General features: G+C 37.4%; 2 pseudogenes across 2 annotated transcripts; both read right to left on the bottom strand.

The window, feature by feature from the left end:
- Positions 1 to 2,793: 2,793 nt before the first annotated feature.
- On the bottom strand, positions 2,794 to 4,439 carry LOC307191817 (adapter SH3BGRL-like; annotated as a pseudogene). The gene is made up of 2 exons: positions 4,435 to 4,439; positions 2,794 to 3,138 (listed from the first exon to the last, which is right to left on the bottom strand). The product of its transcript is annotated as an adapter SH3BGRL-like (transcript).
- A 22-nt stretch (positions 4,440 to 4,461) lies between these two features.
- LOC307192259 (peroxiredoxin-1-like) lies at positions 4,462 to 5,127 on the bottom strand (annotated as a pseudogene). The gene has a single exon. The product of its transcript is annotated as a peroxiredoxin-1-like (transcript).
- Positions 5,128 to 19,853: the final 14,726 nt, after the last annotated feature.

The raw sequence follows: 19,853 nt of genomic DNA, 5'->3' as shown, positions 1-19,853 counted from the left end.
CTCAGTTAACTTATATTATAATATATCAATATTATAACAATCAACATTGTGTTACTGTAAGATTGAATTAATACTAAATCATAAATATATTTTTGAGTTATTAATATTGTTCTGTATCCATAATGGCTCCAATTTATTGCACCTGTAGGTACTCTACATATATTATCTTTGCTATTGACAACAACCCCGAAAAATAGGTATTACTGTCCTCATTTTACACTCAGAACAAGGCAATCTTGCACATATCAGGGTATCATGCAAGCAAACTGACGGGATCCTTTCTGGAAGCAGGTAGAATGTAAAACATGGATAAATAGATGAGTGAATGAGTGAATGCACGGCCTTGTGTCATGAGTTACAAAATACGCAAATCACTTCCTTCCTTCTCAGTGTGGTTATCATGAAATTCCTTTATGAAGAAAGCTCCCCTAATAAACATAAAGCATCATTTCACTTCCTAAAGTTCAATGTACATGACACAATTTGGGGACCATTGATATCTTAACAATATTGAGTGTTCTGGCCAAGGAACAGTTGATCTCTCTAGTAATTTAGGTCTTCTTTAATTTCTTTCAGCAGTATTTTATAGTTTTCAGCATATAGATCTTACACATCTTTTGTCAGCTTTATTCATAAGTATTTAATATTTTGATGTTATTATAAATAGTATTAAGTTATTAGTTTTAATTTCTGATTTTTCATTACTAACATATAAAAATACAATTGAGTTTTGTATATTTTGTCTTATATCCCTGACCTTGCTAAACTCATTCACTAATGCTAGCATTTCTGTAGATTACATAGGATTTTCTGTATAGAAGATCACATCACCTATGAGTAAAGACAGTCTTACTTCTTCCTTTTTAATCTGAATGTCTTTTATTTCCTTATCTTTTGCCTTGTTGCCTTGGCTCCTTGCCTTGTTCCTGATCCTAGGGAAAACATTCCTTTTTCACCATTAGGTATAATGATAACCATAAGGTTTTCATAGATGCCTTTTATCAAGGTCAGGAAATTCCCTTCTATTTCTAGTTTTCTGAGAGTTTTTATCAAGAATGGATGTTAACTTTATCAACTGATATGTCTGTATGTATTGAGATGATCACACAATTTTCCCCTTTTTTTATTGAAGTATAGTCGATGTACAATATTATATAAGTTTCAGTTGTACAACATAGTGATTCAAAAATTTTAAAGGTTATATTCCATTTATAGTTATTCTAAAATATTGGCTATATTGCCTTGTTGTACTATATATACTTGTAGCTTATTTATTTTATACATATTTTTTTTTATGTTTCTGAAAGTACTGAGTTTATTTTAAAGATTGCATCAAGTTTGAATCTCAGTAAACAAAGCCATGTCTTCATTATATGTTGATTTTGTCAAAGAGCACAGACTTGCATACATCAAATGATATGATAAAGTACTTTAAAGTAAAAGGTGTTTGCTTTTAGTACTGTGGAACTAAAGTATCGATAAAAAGTTAACGTGGAACTAAAATACAATATATATGTCTTCTGGGTGATTTAGGCCATAATGTTTTGGCTTCTTAGAAGTTTTCAAAATTAACAGTTTTCAAATGGATCCTTTTATCTGATTATTATTAAATAAAATAATATTTAATAATATTACATTATAATGAAATTATATTATTATTAAATATAAAAGGATTATTATTATCCTTTTATCTGCTATTCGCTAGAATAGAGGCATAGAAAGATTCTCTCTGCTTAGATTAACGTACTCATACAATATATGCCTAAGCTGAAACAAAAAGGTCAAATATCTGAGAGATAATGGCATTCGTGATCACAAGTTGTTTTAAAAGGGGAAAAATGAGTTCCAACCTATTTCTTTTTTGGCCATGCCACACGGCTCACGAGATCTTAGTTCCCTGACCAGGGATCGAACCTGTGCCCCTGGAGTGGAAGCGTGGAGTCCTAACTGCTGGACTGCCAGGGAATTCCCAGTTCCAACCCATTTTAAAATAGTTCATTAAAAGTCTGAGCTCTTTGCAAAAGGGTGCCATTTTAAACTTATCTGCCATCCCACTTCCATAACATTTATAAGCATATTTCACTGGGCAAGCAAATTAGTAACGTGATTGCATCATAGCTGTGTAGTTAATCCAGAAACTTGTCAACTGAATACAACTTTGTGTGTGTGTGTGTGTGTGTGTGTGTATGTGAGGTCATCTGTTCTGACCACTGAAATATGCAATGAAAGGCTACATTTAGAAGCTTAGAAAACCTGTGGTTCAGTACATAGAAGTTTCAACTTCAAAAGAATACGAATGTTATAATTACTATAGGAAATTATAATGTCTGAAATATCATAAACATCATTTGGAACTACTTTTTAATCACAACGATTTCACATCAGAAGGGTACATATTTTTGTTCACTAAAACTAATGAGGCAATTTGGCAACAAGAGACAGATTCTTTCTTTCTCACCCTCCTTTTGAAATTACACAGTGTAGAGCTACAGATATACTTAAGCTGCAATAATAATACCAAAAAAGGGAACAGGCGTTTGCTTTTCAAAATCACCGAAGTACATAAAATGTCAGCAGACAACAACACTATTCCATGACATCTACTTAAAATTTGATGTTCATCTCCCACTCTTCTCATCATAACGTTCACATTTTAATTATGTATTCATTTTGATTGTTTGCATGTGAAAACACCAACTAATCTATTATTTCAACATCAAGGCTATTTCTTTTGAAGCCAAGATAATTTTGGAGACTCTTTTTTCAGGATTCTTAAGGCAAAATGTTTAAGGTTCATGGCTGCTGCTTCGCCTGCGCTTCTGCTTGCTTTGAACCAGGTGGGGCTGTTAAACCTAAAAAAGGCAAACACTGCATTATTTTCTCTGGCTTCAAAGAAGACATCTTAGTCCCCATGGTACTGACTTTCATTGAAAATCTCAGGTGGCAGGGGGTACCCTTTGGCTGGTCGACTTTTCAGGAACATTTTCTCTCATCCACTTCCAGTTGTCTTCACTGGCTGCAATATCTTTTTCTTCAAATCCTATTTTGTTAGCTTCTAAGAAATCAAGCGCATCTTGCTGTTTCTTCTTGATCACCATGGAGCCAGAGGAAGGTGCGATGTACATACGGATCACTATCCTGGGAACAACGGTTGTAGCTGAGTCCTGCAAATGGCCGAAGAGCCTATTTTTTGCGTATGATTTTTAGTTTGTTAATATAGTAAATGACATCGGTTGATTTTTTTGAATATTATACCAACCTTGCATTCTAGGGGTAAACTCCAGTCAGTCATGAGGAAGTGTCCTTTTTATATATCTTTGGATAAATTTTTTTAATTTAAAAAATTTTTGCCTCTATGTCCATGAGGGATATGGGTACTTCTTTTGTAATATCCTTTTCTAACTTTGGTAATTAGGGTAATGCTGGTCACAAAGAATGAAATAAGAAGTATTCCCTCCTCTTCAATTTTCTGGAAGAGTTTGTACAGCATTAATATTATTTCTTCCTCAAATGTTTGATGGAAATCATCAGGAAAGCACCTGGGCCTGGAGTTTTCTTTATGAGAAGGTTTGTAAAGGCACATTCAATTTCTTTAATAAGTATAGGGTAATTCAGGTCATCTATTTCTTCTTGAGTGATTTTTGGTAGTTTGAGTTCTTTCAAGGAATTTGTTTAATTAACTGGAATAAGTATGTTCATAATATTTCCTTATTATTCTTTTACTATATATAGAATCTGTAGTAATGTCACCTCTCTCCTTCTTGATAATGGTAATTCGTGTCTCTTTTTTCTTGATCAGTCTGACTAGAGGTTTATCGATTTTATTGATCTCAAAGAACCAGCTTTTGGTTTCATTGATTTTCTCTAATGTTTTTCTGTTTCCTATTGTATTTGTTTTTGCTCAGATCTTTATTACTTCCTTTCTTCTGCTTACTTTGGGTTTAATTTGTTCTTTTCGTTGTTGCTTAGGTTGTTGATTTGTGGTCTTCTTTCCTAATACTGTCATTTAGTATAATACAGATGACTTTATTTGTCCTCTTTTCTAGTATAGTCATTAGTTGCTTCGTCATAAATTTCTCCGTAGGTATTACGTTAGTGACATCTGGAAATTTTGATATGTAGTGGTTTTCATTTTCATTACATTCAAAATATGTTCTAATTTCCCTTTAAATTTCTTCTTTGACCTATGGATTATTTAAAAATGTGTTATCTAGTTTCCAAATATTTGAAAATTTTCAAGATTACTTTCTGTTATTGATTTCTTTTTTTTTTCTCAGTTCAAGTTTAATAGAAACTACAAAAGATCAAAAGTGATACCCTACTACTGTACACATCAGTTGGCCTGCCCCATAATACAGCTCAGACCATTCCCCCCAGAGGAAGAAAGGGTGGCCTCCCCAACACCTGCAGGAAAGGCCTGTCCTGTCCCCGCACCACATCTGGGCTGAGTGTAAGGTCTTGTATTTTAAGCATGACAATAGTACAAAAGAGGTTTTGTTCTCATGGCCACCTACTGCAGCCTGGCCCTAAAATGGCCCAGCGCTCACTTCTGCTTAGAGAAATATTCTTTGCTCTTCTGGACATCAGGCTTAATGGTATCACAGCCAGGCTTCCAGCCACCTGGGCACACTTCCCCATGTTTGTCAGTTAACTGGAAGGCCTGAACTAGTCTCAGTGTCTCATCCACAGAGTGGCAGACAGGAAAGTCATTTATGGTGATCTGTCAAAGGATACCTTTATCATCAATAGTAAAAAGGCCCCCGAATGAGATGCCTTTGTAGGCCTTTAATATCCCACAGTTCTGAGCAATGTTGCGCTGGGGGTCTGATATAAAGACAATGTTCATGGGTCCCAGTCCTCCTTGTTTCTTGGGTGTGTTGATCCATGCCAGATAACAGAAGTGAAAAGCCACAGAAGCATCCGTCACTTGGCAGTTGAGTTTCTTAAATCCATCTGCCCTATCACCTTTCTGGGGCACAAAGTGAAATCAAGAGGGTAAAAGAATAACCCAACACATTTTCCTTTGTAGTCAGATAGGCTGATATCTTTTAACTGACCATCTGGCATAATAGATGTTGCTTTGAACTGGGGGGCAAGGTGCCCAATTTTCGCATGTCCTGAAAACATATTGCTATCAGCAGTTCTCAGACAGAAACCACCAGGACCAGTCAGGAAGAAGACAGACCTCTGTTATTGATTTCTAATTTAATTCTGCTGTGACCAGAAAACATACTTTGTATGACTTGAATCCTTTGAAATTTATTGACTTGCTTTGTGTGCTAGCATATAGTCTATTTTGGTAAATGTTTCATGTGTATTTTGCTGTTGTTGGGTAGAGTGTGACTAACGTGATATGAGATCTTAGCTTTTTTATTAAAGGTGTGAATTTCCTTCCCATAATCTCATCCAAGAAGACCAGAGAGTAAGCTAGTGGCAACATTCCCAAAAATCTAAGGCTAAATAAAACAAAAAGGTAAAGAAAGGTTTACATCCCTACTGAATTGAGGACTGGAGTCAGATGGCTTGGTTTTAGTCTTGGCTTGGTCTCTACTATCTGTGTGACTTTGTAACTTGGAGCAAGTCACTTAAACTCTTAGGTCCTGATTTTCCATCTTTAAATTGAGAGATTCATTTACATTTGCTGAGTTCATTGTAAATTGGGAAACAACAAGAAGTAAGGAAATATATTTGCCTTTTGATCCAGTGAGAAATAGTCTGGAAATCTACTCTAAGGAAAGAATCTGAAATACAAAAGTTTACATGATGTCAGTAGTATTTGTATAATAGTGAGAAACTGGACCATCTATAGGTACATCGATAAGGCAATGACTAAGTAAATTATGGTTCATCAAACCTATGTTTCAAATGAAAGCTAATGATGTGTTAAAAGCAAAATACAAAATAATACATTTACAATGATTATAACTACATTAAAGAGTGTGTAGGAAAGGAACTAAAAGTAAGTCCTATAAAATATGAATAGTTGTTAATAATTAAGGTGGTTGGAAATATGGGCAATTTTTTCTCATCTCTATTTCCTAACTTACTGATAAAGTGTAATATATTGATGAACAAATGTGCAAAATGTAACTAAATTTAGCAAAAATGAAATTTATTAATTAAAGAATTTTGACAAGTTGAAGCTTTAAATTCCTTTCCAGCTCCAATATGCTATAATTCTGCTTCATGGAAAGGAAAAATAACATTTCAAGAGTGTTTGTCTAACTTTCAGTTCTCCACTAGAAATAACCTAATTTGGAAACTTGATGCTTCAGATTACAAAATTACTGAGTTAAGAGGAGGATTAGTCAGATTCTATTTCTGAGAGTGCCTTCCATGGGCAGAGCAACAGTGAAGGAGAACCATGGTATTCAATGGAAGTTTCCAAGCCAGGCAGGGAGAAGAAACCAAAGAACAGGAGAGGAAACTAAAAGATGGTAGAGGAGAAACAGGGTAGAAGAAAAAGACTGAAAAAATAAAAGGGTGAACAGATGGTGAGTGAGAGTTTTCCATCATCAGCGGTCTAGATGCCACCTTTGCTGTAAGTCACCTGTAGGACACTAGGTCCCAAAATTGTTATATATAAATATATATTTTTTCATTGCTATATATAAGATTTTGATTTTTTTCTTGTATCCATCCTACTTCAAGGAACTAAAAGCCCTCTCTTCTCACTACCTCTCCTAGTATTTTTTTAAAAATTTTTATTGGAGTATAGTTGATTTACAATGTTGTGTTAGTTTCAGGTGTACAGCAAAATGAATCAGTTATACACATACATATATCCACTCTCTTTTAGATTATTTTCCCATATAGGCCATTACAAAGTATTGAGTAGAGTTCCCTGTGCTATACAGTAGGCCCTTATTAGTTATCTATTTTATATACAGAAGTGTGTATATGTTAATCTCAAACTCCTAATTTATCTCTCTCCACCCCCTCTGTATCCCCTTTGGTGACCATAAGTTTGCTTTCTGTGTCTGTATTTCTGTTTTGTAAATAAGTTCATTTGTATCACTTCTTAGATTCTACATGTAAGTGATATCATATGATATTTGTCTTCTCAGTCTGACTTACTTAGTATGATAACCTCTAGGTCCATCCATGTTGCTGCAAATGGCATTATTTTGTTCTTTTTATGGCTGAGTAATATTCCATTGTATATGTGTACCACATCTTCTTTATCCATTCCTGTGTCGATGGATGTTTAGGTTGCTTCCATGTCTTGGCTATTGGAAATAGTGCTGCAACGAACATTGGGATGCATGTGTCTTTTTGAATTAGGGTTTTCTCCAGACATATGCCCAATAGTGGGATTGCTGGGTCATATGGTAGTTCTATTTTTAGTTTCTTAAGGAACCTCCATACTGCACCAATTTACATTCCCACCAACAGCACAGGAGGATTCCCTTTTCTCCACACCCTCTCCAGCATTTATTGTTTGTAGATATCTTGATGATGGCCATTCTGACCTGTGTGAGCTGATACTTCACTGTAATTTTGATTGGCATTTCTCTAATAATTAGTGATGTTGAGCGTATTTTCATGTGCTTTTTGGCCATCTGAACTGCCCTAGTCTTTGGCTTCAAATTCCCTCAGGCTCTGGAGCCCCTCTCGTTGCCCTCTGGGATGGACACTCCCTGCCCTGACAGGCACCCACGGTCAGCCAGCTCCAAGTCACCTTCAGCACAGCCCTGTGGCATTTCAGTTGTTATAAAATTTTTATCAAATAAAATTTATTGCTTTTTTTTATCCTAGCTATTATAGAAAATCTGGAAATTACAAGAAAAAAAGGACAAAAATGTTTGAAATCACCTGTAATTCCTCCACCTGAAGACAATATGGTTTTTCAAATATTTTTTCTGTGTATGTATATAACTTTTTTTTAAAGTAGGACTATACTGTATATATATTTTTTAATACCCAACATTTTCACCAAGAACTATATTATGTAGTTTTCCCATGCCATCAAATATTCTTTTAATGATTTCAGTGTTCCATCATGAATATGCAAGAATTTTAAAAATAATTCCATATTGTAGAATATTCAGGTTTTTTCCCAATGCATTGCTATTATAAGCTTTTTCACTACAATTGATAGTGGATTGAGGGCCAAATTATAAGGCTTAGTTCTAGACTTGGCTTGGTTCCTAATTGTGTGACTTTGTAACTTTAAGGAAGTCACTTAAACTCTTAGGCCTTGAGTTTCCCATCTCTAAAATGGTGAGACTTTTAATTTGCATTGCCAAATCGCCCTCCAGAGAGGTCATATCAATTTACCAAAGTGTATGAAATTGTTTGTTTCTCCACAACCTTGCCACCACTGGGTGTTTTTTTTTTTTTTTAACATCTTTGTCATTTTATTTATTTATTTATTTATTTATTTATTTATTTATTTATTTATGGCTGCGTTGGGTCTTCATTTCTGCACACGGGCTTTCTCTAGTTGCGGTGAGCGGGGGCTACTCTTTGTTACAGTGCACGGGCTTCTCATTGTACCGGCTTCTCTTGTCGCGGAGCATGGGCTCTAGGCAGGGGGGCTTCAGTAATTGTGGCTCGCAGGCTCTAGAGTGCAGGCTCAGTAGTTGTGGCGCACGGGCTTAGTTGCTCCGCAGCATGTGGGATCTTCCCAGACCAGGGCTTGAACCCATGTCCCCTACACTGGCAGGCGGATTCTTAACTACTGTGCCACCAGTGGAGTCCCTTTGTCATTTTAATGAGTAACAAAACTGGGTTTTTTTGTTTTACATCTTTATTATTTTAATGAGTAACAATATCTCTCTAAAAATAATTAATTGTGTTTCATCTTAATTTGTATTTCTTTGATTATTCCTTTGTCATTTGGACTTTGTCAATTACCTGTCTCTACTTTGTCCATTTTTCTATTTGAGCATTTGTCTCTTTAATGTTTTGTAAAATTCTTCATATAGTAACAAATTTTTTTTCTACTACATATGTTGGAAATATTTTTCCCCACAGGAAGTCATTTACATTTAAATTTGAAACAGTTTAATTTCAAAAACTTCTAAAGCAGAAAAAAACATGCAGTGAGGACTTCCCTGGTGGCGCAGTGGTTAAGAATCCACCTGCCTGGCAGAAATAGAGACACAGATGTAGAGAACAAATGTATAGACACCAAGGGGGGAAAGTGGCGGTGGAGGGGAGATTGGGATTGACATGTATACACTAATATGTATAAAATGTGTAACTAATAAGAACCTGCTGTATAAATAAATAAATAAAATTAAAATTTTTTTTTAAAAAGCAGGAAAAAAAAGAACCCACCTGCCAATGCAGGGGACATAGTTTCAATCCCTGGTCCGGGAAGATCCCACATGCCGCAGAGCAACTAAGCCCGTGCACCGCAACTACTGAGCCCACATGCCACAACTACTGAAGCCCGTGCACCTAGAGCCCATGCTCTGCCACTAAGAGAAGCCCCCACTCATCTCAACTAGAGAAAGCCCGCACGCAGCAACGAAGACTCAATGCAACCAAAAATTAATTAATTTTTTTAAAAAGTGTTTCTTTCTAAAAAAAAAAAAAAAAACATGCAATGGAAGTTCCCTTGATAACTCCAAGCAGCTTAAGAAGACCCAGCAAATCTACAGCTGTTCTGTCTGAAAGCACATGGCCAGGACCTGGCTAAGAGTAAGGGCTAAATAAGTGACAGCTGTCATACTTAATGATGATGATAATATCTAAAGGAGTCTTTTGACAAAACCCATCCAGTCCCCTTGTCACTTGTCCCCTTTTGCGCTCCTCATTTCCTGTCACTCCATTTCATCCCCTAAAATGTTCTTGTGAGTATGAAGAAAGGGGATAGTTTCTCCAACAGACCTGAGGATCCTGAGAAAATCAAAGGACTAAAAAGAACGACAAGAGGGGAGAGGGAGGAGGACTCACCACTTTGGAATTAGGGGCCTTTTGTCCCTCACCGGCTGAGCTGGAGTCTCCAAGCTGGGAACATCCCTCTGCCCGTTCAGGGAGATGAGGCATCAGGCAGGAACATCAGGAAGGACTCTGGAGGTGGGCCCGAGAAAAGTTCATCTTTTATTCTAATGCCTGAAGCCCTCAGCCAGGGGCTCCATCTGCCCGACAGACTCCCTTCCAGCTGTTCCTATACACCAACAAGCCACGCCCTGCCTGTCTGCCCCGATAAAGGAACAGAGCAAAGAGGAAGCTCCCTAAAAGCAGGGAAGCCTCCCAGTGCCGCCGGGCTAAGGGACTTCTGCGCCTCAGCTCCTTCTCCCGTCCAAGCCAACTGCATAGTGACTGCTTTTGATACATTGTGATCCTATCACACCCTTTCTTAAAAGCTTGCTCCTCTTTACTTTCCAAATCAGAGTAAAACTGAAGATTGGTTTCAAAGACACCCACCAATTAGCCACCTTCTTTAACTCACTACCTTTATCTCCAACTGCACCCTGACATGTGCTTTCTGATAAACAAACTTGCTGACTGTCCCCCAATATGTGATAAACCCTTTCCCGCCTATCTTGCTTTCAGAATATCCATAATTTTATATGCATAATATCCATGTGTTTCCTTAACCAGGCATTATATACTTTTATGTATTTTTGAACTTTATAAAGATGGAGCACGTTGTACATAATTCCCTGTGATTTCCTTTTTTCACTCAACATTAGTTTCTGAGTCTGGCTGACACCTATGGTAGCTCACACCATGTCCCCGCAGCCCACTCAATTTCGGGGGAGCTGAGACTTGAAGGCAAGCTGCTAGCATGCCGCCTCGCAGGCCACAGCAGCTCTTCGCTTATCTGACTGGGGCTCTTCACAAAGCTTGAGAAGGCTGTTCAGCCTGTGTGTAACCCAGGAGTTCCGGAAAGTTATTGCCCCAGGGGATCGATCAGTGGGGCTTGGGGCAGGGGGTGGGGGGTGGAAGTAAGTGGAAAATGGTCCAGTCCCCACATCTTCAGAGGGACAATTCTGAGCTGTATTCCACACAATTCCTCAGGGAGTTCTCAGCGGGAATGAGCACAGTGGCCCACTGTCATCAGTAGCTCAATAACGCACATCTTATTGGTTTGTCTTCCTTTTCTTTAATAAATTTATTTATTTATTTATTTATTATTTTATTTAGTTTTGACTGTGTTGGGTCTTCGTTGCTGTGCGCAGGCTTTATCTAGTTGCAGTGAGCGGGGGCTACTCTTTGTTGCCGTTCGTGGGCTTCTCATTGCGGTGGCTTCTCTTGTTGCAGAGCACGGGCTCTAGGTGCACGGGCTTCAGTAGTTGTGGCATGTGGGCTCAGTAGTTGTGGCTCACGGGCTCTAGAGCGCAGGCTCAGTAGTTGTGGCGCACGGGCTTAGTTGCTCTGCGGCATGTGGGATCTTCCCAGACCAGGGCTCGAACCCGTTTCCCCTGCATTGGCAGGCAGATTCTTAACCACTGTGCCACCAGGGAAGTCCCTTTCATCATTTTCTTCTCACTTGCTACTTCTGATTCCTGGGATCACTTCCTAAATAAACTCTTGCACTGAAGAATTTGTCTCACACCCTGCTTTGTGTGGAGTACAAATTAAGACACTGAAATCTGTCCATATTGATTGATAGAACCTGGGACGTTAATCCAACACTGTGAGGTAGATCATTGTATGTATATACCAAAAATTTGTCCATTCCCTCATTGATAAAAGTGAGGGCTATTTCCGGGCTTTTGCTTTTACAAATAGTGCTGATATGAACATTCTTTTTTTTTTTTAATTTATTTGGTTGCGCCGGGTCTTAGTTGCAGCAGGCGGGCTCCTTAGTTGTGGCATGCGAACTCTTAGTTGCAACATGCATGTGGGATCTAGTTCCCCGACCAGGGATTGAAACCCTGCATTGGCATCGCGGAGTCTTATCCACTGTGCCACCAGGGAAGTCTCCATGAACTTCATTCTTATCTGAAAGTATAACCAACAGACAAACTATTGTTATTCAGACTTGGGTATTTGGCAGGTGTTTTCTCTAAAATGAACAAAGGGCACCTGTCGCTTGAAGGAAAACAACTGACAGTATTTGTTGCCAAAGTGATTTGATATTTTGGCTGGAAATTAGCAGTTTTATCTGCTACTGTGAGCTTGATAGTTTCCCAGTAAAGGAAGATTTTTCTGATGAGATTGGTAGTGACATTAGTGAATGCGAGTTTTTTATGTTATACAGTGAAATGTGTCAACATTTGAAATATCTGCACAGTGAACCAATAAATTCTAAATGACTAATATATGTCTTGACAACTATGCATAAGTAAAAGAGCCACCAATATGCAAGACAATCTGGTGCATTTTACTGGAACAGAGTGTAAAGAGTTCATTGGTGTATTATATATTTGAAGGTTGCTAAAAGAGTAGATCTTAAATGTTCTCAGCACAAAAAAGAAATGGTAATTATGTGACGTGATGGTGGTGGTAGCTACCTTTATTATGGTCATCAGTTTGCAATCTATAAGTGTATCAAATCAATGGATTGTACACCTCAAACTTACACAATGTTATATGTCAGTCATATCTCAATAAAGATGGGCAGGGGAAGAAAGGAAAAGTTCACTGGTATGGTTTTAGATTCCATGCTGCATTAACCTTTAAGCAACTATCACTTGTCAAGTTTCTTCTTGCATCAAAAGAAAACTATCCGTAATTATCTGAGGTGATTGAAATGCTCCTTTTCCAGGGAAACCTCCTACACCCTTGGGGGAATGTAAGATGGTGCAGCCACTATGGAAAGCTGTATGGAGGGTCCTTAAAAAACTAAAAATAGAGTTGCCATATGATCCAGCAATCCCACTCCTGGGCATATATCCAGAGAAAACTATAATTTGAAAAGATACATGCGCTTCAGTGTTCATAGCAGCACTATTTACAGTAGCCATGACATGGAAGCAACATAAATGTCCATCAGCAGATGAATGGATAAAGAAGATGTGGTATATATATACAATGGAATATTACTCAGCAATAAAAAAGAACGAAATAATGTTATTTGCAGCAACATGGATGGACATACTAGACAACATGGATTGTCATACTGAGTGAAGTAAGTTAGACAGAGAAATATCGTATGATATCGCCTATATGCAGAATCTTAAAAAAATTATACAAATGAATGTATTTACAAAATAGAAACGGACTCACAGACTTAGAGAATGAACTTAGGGGGAAGGGTAGAGAGAAGGGATAGTTAGGGGGTTTGGGATTGACATGTACAAGCTGCTATATTTAAAAAGAATAACCAGGGACTTCCCTGGTGGCGCAGTGGTTAAGAATCCGCCTGCCAATATAGGGGACATGGGTTCGATCCCTGGTCTGGGAAGATCCCACGTGCTGCAGAGCAACTAAGCCCGTGTGCCACAACTACTGAGCCTGTGCTCTAGAGCCCCCGAACCACAACTACTGAGCCCACGTGCCCGCGCACCTAGAGCCCATGCTCCACAACAAAAGAAGCCACACAATGAGAAGCCCACGCACTGCAGCAAAGAGTACCCACCGCTTGCCACAACTAGAGAAAGCCCACGTGCAGCAACAAAGACCCCACGCAGCCAAAAATGAATTACATTAATTAATTAATTAATTTAAAAAAGTTTTCCTTACACCCTTGACTGTTGATAAATTGTCTTGTACAATGTCCTGCATTCTGGATTTGGCCAGTTGCGTTCTTGCAGTAACATTTAATTTATTTCTTTATCCCTCAGATTTCTGAAACTGGAAAGCTACAGGTTTGATCAGATTCAGGTCCACTTCTGAGCTGTGTGACCTGGATGAGAGGCTTAACCTTCTTGTGTCCCAGTTTCCTTACTAGCAAATTTTTTTTTCTGGTTGCGCCATGTGGCATGCGGGATCTTAGTTCCCCTTCCAGGCGTGGAACCGTGCCCCCTGCAATGGAAACTCAGAGCCCTAACCACTGGACCACCAAGGAATTCTCCTTACTAGTAACTTGTTTTTACGCTTTTCTTGATATTTTCGGGAAAATTGACTTTTTAGAATTTTATCATAGTCTCATACACCAGAACAATAAATAAACCACTTTTTTAAAGGTTATATTCCATTTATGGTTATTATTAAGTATAGGCTCTATTCCCTGTGCTGTACAATATATCCTGTAGCTTATTTATTTTATACACAGTAGTTTCTACCTTTTTGGTAAATTGAGGATAAAAATGGTAACTCACTCATTGGGTGTAAGGATTAAATTAGTTAAAACATGTAAAATACTTAGAACTGTGCTTTCCACCCAATAAATGGTAGCTAGTATTATTATCTGAGGAAAGTCTCTAACTTGAAAGCTAGAGACCAAAATAAACAACAAGAGACAATCTAAGAAATGGAAGAAAATGTCAGAAAACTACAACTGATATCCTCAGAAACATGAAATAAGAGAAGATCCTGAGTCCACAACACAAAAGCAAGAGGCTACCAAAAGGAAAGTCAGGGAACCAGGAAAAACACTTGGAAATTAAAATTTTATAGCAGAAATGAACAAATTCAACAGAAAAACTACAGGATAAATTTCAGAAAAATCTCTCATACAGACTTCCCTGGTGGTCCAGCGGTTAAGACTCCACATTCACTGTGCAGGGGGCCCGGGTTCGATCCCTAGTCAGGGAATTAGATCCTGCACGCCACAACTAAGAGCTTGCATGCTGCAACTAAAAGATCCCGCATGCCGCAACTAAGACCAGCACAGCCAAGTAAATAAATACATACATACATACATAAAAATGTAACTACTAAAAAAATCTCTTATAAAGTTAGAATAAACAAAACCAAGGGATGGAAAATGAGAGAAAAATGATGAAAAAAACAAGGGAATCTAACAGAGAGAAAATTTCCCAGAATTGAAGACAGTATGTTTCCTGATTGAAAGGGACCCCTGAGTACCTAGAGCAGTGATTGAAAAAGCCTTACATTATTATTACTTATCATGATGAAGGTTCAAAACATCAAGGATAAAGGAAAAATATATGTCCTAAAAGCTTCCAGAAACAAGTGAACAAGCAAAAATTACATAAGAAGTAAAGGAAATCAGAATAAATCAGACTTCTCAAGAGTCTAGTCACATGAGAAGCTAAATAACAGTGGACCAATGCCTTTAAAATTCTGAGGGAAAGGGCTTCCCTGGTGGCGCAGTGGTTGAGAGTCCGCCTGCCGATGCAGGGGACACGGGTTCGTGCCCTGGTCCGGGAAGATCCCACATGCCGCGGAGCGGCTGGGCCCGTGAGCCATGGCCGCTGAGCCTGCGCGTCCGGAGCCTGTGCTCCGCAACGGGAGAGGCCACAACAGTGAGAGGCCCGCGTACCGCAAAAAAAAAAAAAAAAAAAAAAAAAAAAAATTCTGAGAGAAAATGATTTCCAACCTGGAACTCTGTACCCGGCCAAACTGTCAATCAAGTGTGAGAGCAAAATAAAGCCATCTTTAGATAAGCAGGGTTTCAAAAATGTACCTCCCATGAACTTATTCTGGGGAAATTACTGGGGAATGAGCTCCTTCAAAATGAGAGACTAAGCCTCAAATAGGAATATCCAGGAGACAGGGGATTTGGTACAGGAGAGGAGATGCAAGTCCCCAGAATGTGGTTATGGGAAGTCTCAGGACAACAGTTGGATAGCAAAGCCAAGACGACAGCTTGGAGCGAGAGGAGGATAGGCCTAAGGAAGAATGTCTCTAAGGGAAAAAAATGTTGAAAAGTATCGGATTCATGAGACCAGACAGAAAGACGTTTTATAGTCCTGATGGAGAGTTTATGGAATAATTAACAGTAGATGCATAGATAATTACACAAATGAAAAAAGTAGGCAATTTTTGACTCCAGGAAAAAAAGAGTTGTAGAGTTGTTTAGAGTTGTTTAATAAAGTGAATGTAATCTTAGTATGGTATACACTGTAAAAATATTCTTTTTTACTCTTAGGAATAGTTATATTCATGTAAACACTGACTCAATCAACCAGGGAATTTTGTAGACTGTCCAAGCGTCTGTTGATGGTCGAGAGAGAGAGAAAGAGAGATCATAAACTCATGGAGGAAGAACAGAGAGGGGACTTTCACTCCCTCCTGGCTTCAGCCTTCACCTTCCTGATGAAGAATCCCAAACCAGTATCTACACACCTGTGATTTTCTGCAGCCCTATACTTACTGGACAAATTGTCTTGCTTATTGCCACCTATAAGTGTAAACTAGCACGCTCTGTCTCTGTCTCTCTGTCTCTGTCTCTCTTTGTCTCTCTCTCTCTCTCTCTCTCTCTCTCTCTCTCTCACACACACACACACACACACACACACACACACATACACACACACACTCACACACCTCTGACTTATCCTCTTCCTCATCCTTTCCCAAGCCAACTCATCATAACTTTTATCAGTGGCTCCACTCTTTTTCCAATCTTCCAGTTTGGCTTTTCCACTACTTAATACCTGATATCCAGTCTGTTTCTGTTGGCTTTGTAAAGCCTTCCAAAGTCTCTGCCTTGTCTCCAGCTGTAATCTAATCCAGAGTTTATATGAACTTTATAAAGTGTACAATGTGACAAAAATGTAAAAGAAAGTATAAATCTTGCTAAAGTTTAAATGTTCATTGTAGAAATTTTGGAAAATATAGAAAAGCACAAAGAAGATAAAAATAATCTCCATTCTTAATTTCAATTTGTAATTTGGTGTGTTTCCATCCAGCCCCTTTTTCATGTGTATATAATAATCTTTTCTGAAACAATAAAACAAATATTGTGACTATGTTGTATATGCCTCTTTGTAACTTTTTCATTTACTAAAATAAAAACATTTTATTACATAAAAAATTCTTCTGTGTCATTTTATTGGCTGCATAGAATCCCATTATAGCTATCCTATAATTTATTTAATTGACCCCATTTATAAATATTTTCATTGTTTTGGTTTTTTACTCTTAGGAATAGCACCATCTCTGATTATTTAGTTAGGATAACTTAAAAGTGTAGTTGCTGAGTCAAAGTTGTGCTTATTTTTTTTTTCAATGTGGTTAAAAAAAAACCCCACATAACATAAAATTTACCATCTTAAGCTTTAAACAAATTTTTTAATGGAAGTATAATTGATGTACAATATTACATTTTATAGGTGTAAAATATAGTGATTCACAATTTATAAAGATTATATTCCATTTATAGTTACTACAAAATATTGACTATATTCCCTGTGTTGTACAATACATCCTTGTAGCTTATTTATAGTTTGTACCTCTTAATCCCTTACCCCTATCTCGCCCCTCCCCACTTCCCTCTCTCCACTGGTTACCACTAGTTTGTTCTCTAATTTGTGAGTCTGTTCCTTTTTTGTTATAGTCACTACATTAGTTTGTTTTATTTGTTAGATTCCACGTATAAGTGATATTATACAGTATTTGTCTTTCTCTGTCCGACTTATTTCACTTAGCATAATACCCTCCAAGTCCATCCATATTGCTGCAAATGGCAAAATTTCATTCCTTTTTATGGCTGAGTAATATTCATTGTATATATATATATAAAACACATCTTGTTTAACCATTCATTTGTTGATGGACACTTAGGTTGCTTCCATGTCTTGGCAATTGTAAATAATGACACTATGAACATTGGGGTGCATGTATCTTTTTGAATTAGAGTTTTCGTTTTCTTCGGATATATACCCAGGTGTGGAATTGCTGGGTCATATGGTAGTTCTATTTTCAGTTTTTTGAGAAAACTCCATACTGTTTTCCACAGTGGCTGCACCAATTTACACTTCCACCAACAGTGTACAAGGGTTCCCTTTTCTCCACATCCTCACCAACATTTTTTTATTTGTGTCTTTTTGATGATAGCCATTCTGACAGGTGTGAGATGATATCTCATTGTGGTTTTAATTTGCATTTCTCTGATGATTAATGATGTTGAGCATCTTTTCATGTGCCTGTTGGCCATCTGTATGTCTTCTTTGGAAAAATGTCTATTTAGGTCTTCTGCCCATGTTTTTGACTGGGTTGTTTGGTTTTTTGATATTGAGTGTATGAACTGTTTATATATTTTGGATATTAACACTTTATTGAACATATCATTTGAAAATATTTTCTCCCATTCAGTTGATGGTTTCCTTTGCTATGCAAAAGCTTTTAAGTTTAATTATTTTCCAGTTGTTTGTTGTTGCTTTTATTTCCTTTCTTTAGGAGACAGATCCAAAAAAATAGTGCTACAATTTATGTCAAAGATGTTATGCCTATGTTTTCTTCCAGGAGTTTTATTGTTTCTGGTCTTACATTTAGGTCTTTAATCCATTTTGAGTTTATTTTTGTATATGGCATTGGAGAATATTCTAATTTCATTGTTTTACATGAAGCTGTCCAGTTTTCCCAGCACCACTTATTGAAGACACTGTCTTTTCTCCATTGTGTATTCTTGCCTCCTTTGTTGTAGATTAATTGACCATAAGTGCATGGGTTTATTTCTGGGCTCTGTATGCTCTTCCATTGATCTATGTGTCTGTTTTTGTGCCAGTACCATACTGTTTTGATAACTGCAGCTTTGTAGTATAGTCTGAAGTCAGGGAGCATGATTCCTCCAGCTCTGTTCTCCTTTCTCAACGTTGTTTTAGCTATTTGGGCTCTTTTTTGTTTCCATACAAATATTAAAATTATTTGTTCTAGTTCTGTGAAAAATGCCCTTAGTATTGTGATAGGGATTGCACTGAATCTGTGGATTGCCTTTGGTAGTATGGTCATTTTAACAATATTAATTCTTCCAATCCATGAACAACACAGTATATGTTTCCAATGGTTTGTGTCTTATTTCTTTCATCAGTGTCTTATAGTTTTCCAGTACAGGTCTTTTACCTCCTTAGGTAGGTTTACCATCTTAATTATTTTTAAGTGTGCAGTACAGTGGTATCAACTATATGCATACTGTTGTGCAGCTGATCTATAGGACTTTTTCATCTTGCAAAACTGAAACTCTATATCTATTGAACAATTCCCTTTTCCCCTCCCTCAGCCCCTGGCAATCACCATTCTACTAAGAGTTTGACTATTTTAGTTATCTCATAGAAATGGAATAATGCAGTATTTGTCTTTTTGGGGGGTCGTGTTCATTTTCAAGGCTTTTGAAATGCTGTGTTAAACTGGCTTCCCAAAATGTTGTGATAATTTACACTTTGACTGAAAATATGAGTGTCCATCTGGGCTACACTTTCGCTGTTGCTTAGAATCCATCCTTTGTTTCAATTCTTGCCCAATCCTTAAAGGAACAAAAGGAGTAGGCTTGAACACGTTTTCTTTTGGATAGGCCATTGTCCTATCCTCAATCCTAGATGAAATACTTGCTAGGGCACTTACTGGGTGTGTGACCTTGGACAAGTCACAAACTCTCTGTGCCTCTGTTTCCTTATTTGTAAAATGGGAACAATAATAGTATATTATTATATATTCACACTATTATACGTACTTATTATGAGGAATACATGAGTTAATAAATGTGAAGCTCTATGAACAGTGCCTGTAATATAAGTCCAGAAGAGAGGTAGTTATTATTGTCGTTGTTATTATTAGACTGTACAAGATTTCTGCTGTCAAAGTACTTATCTACCATTTTGTCCAATCCTTGATAATCTAATAAATGAAAAATGATAGCCAGCTATTTCAATTTGTAAAATTATTGTGAATAGTTATAAAATTGTAATTTTAAAATTATCGATTATCAGTGAACTTGAACATTTCTCTTTGTTTATATTGGCTATTTATACTTCCATCACGATTTCCCTTTTCAAAGCACTATGGTAAACAGGAGTTCACTTGATCTTCCTAACAAGCTTCTGAATCAAGAAGGCGGCAATCAGGCAATTGGGATTGACATGTATACACAGATGTTTATAAAA

Source organism: Stenella coeruleoalba (genome assembly GCF_951394435.1).
Source record: "Stenella coeruleoalba genome assembly, chromosome: 1".
NCBI classification, from domain to species: domain Eukaryota; kingdom Metazoa; phylum Chordata; class Mammalia; order Artiodactyla; family Delphinidae; genus Stenella; species Stenella coeruleoalba.
The sequence above is the reverse complement of the archived record's forward strand: the minus strand, read 5'-3'. Positions and strand labels throughout refer to the sequence as shown.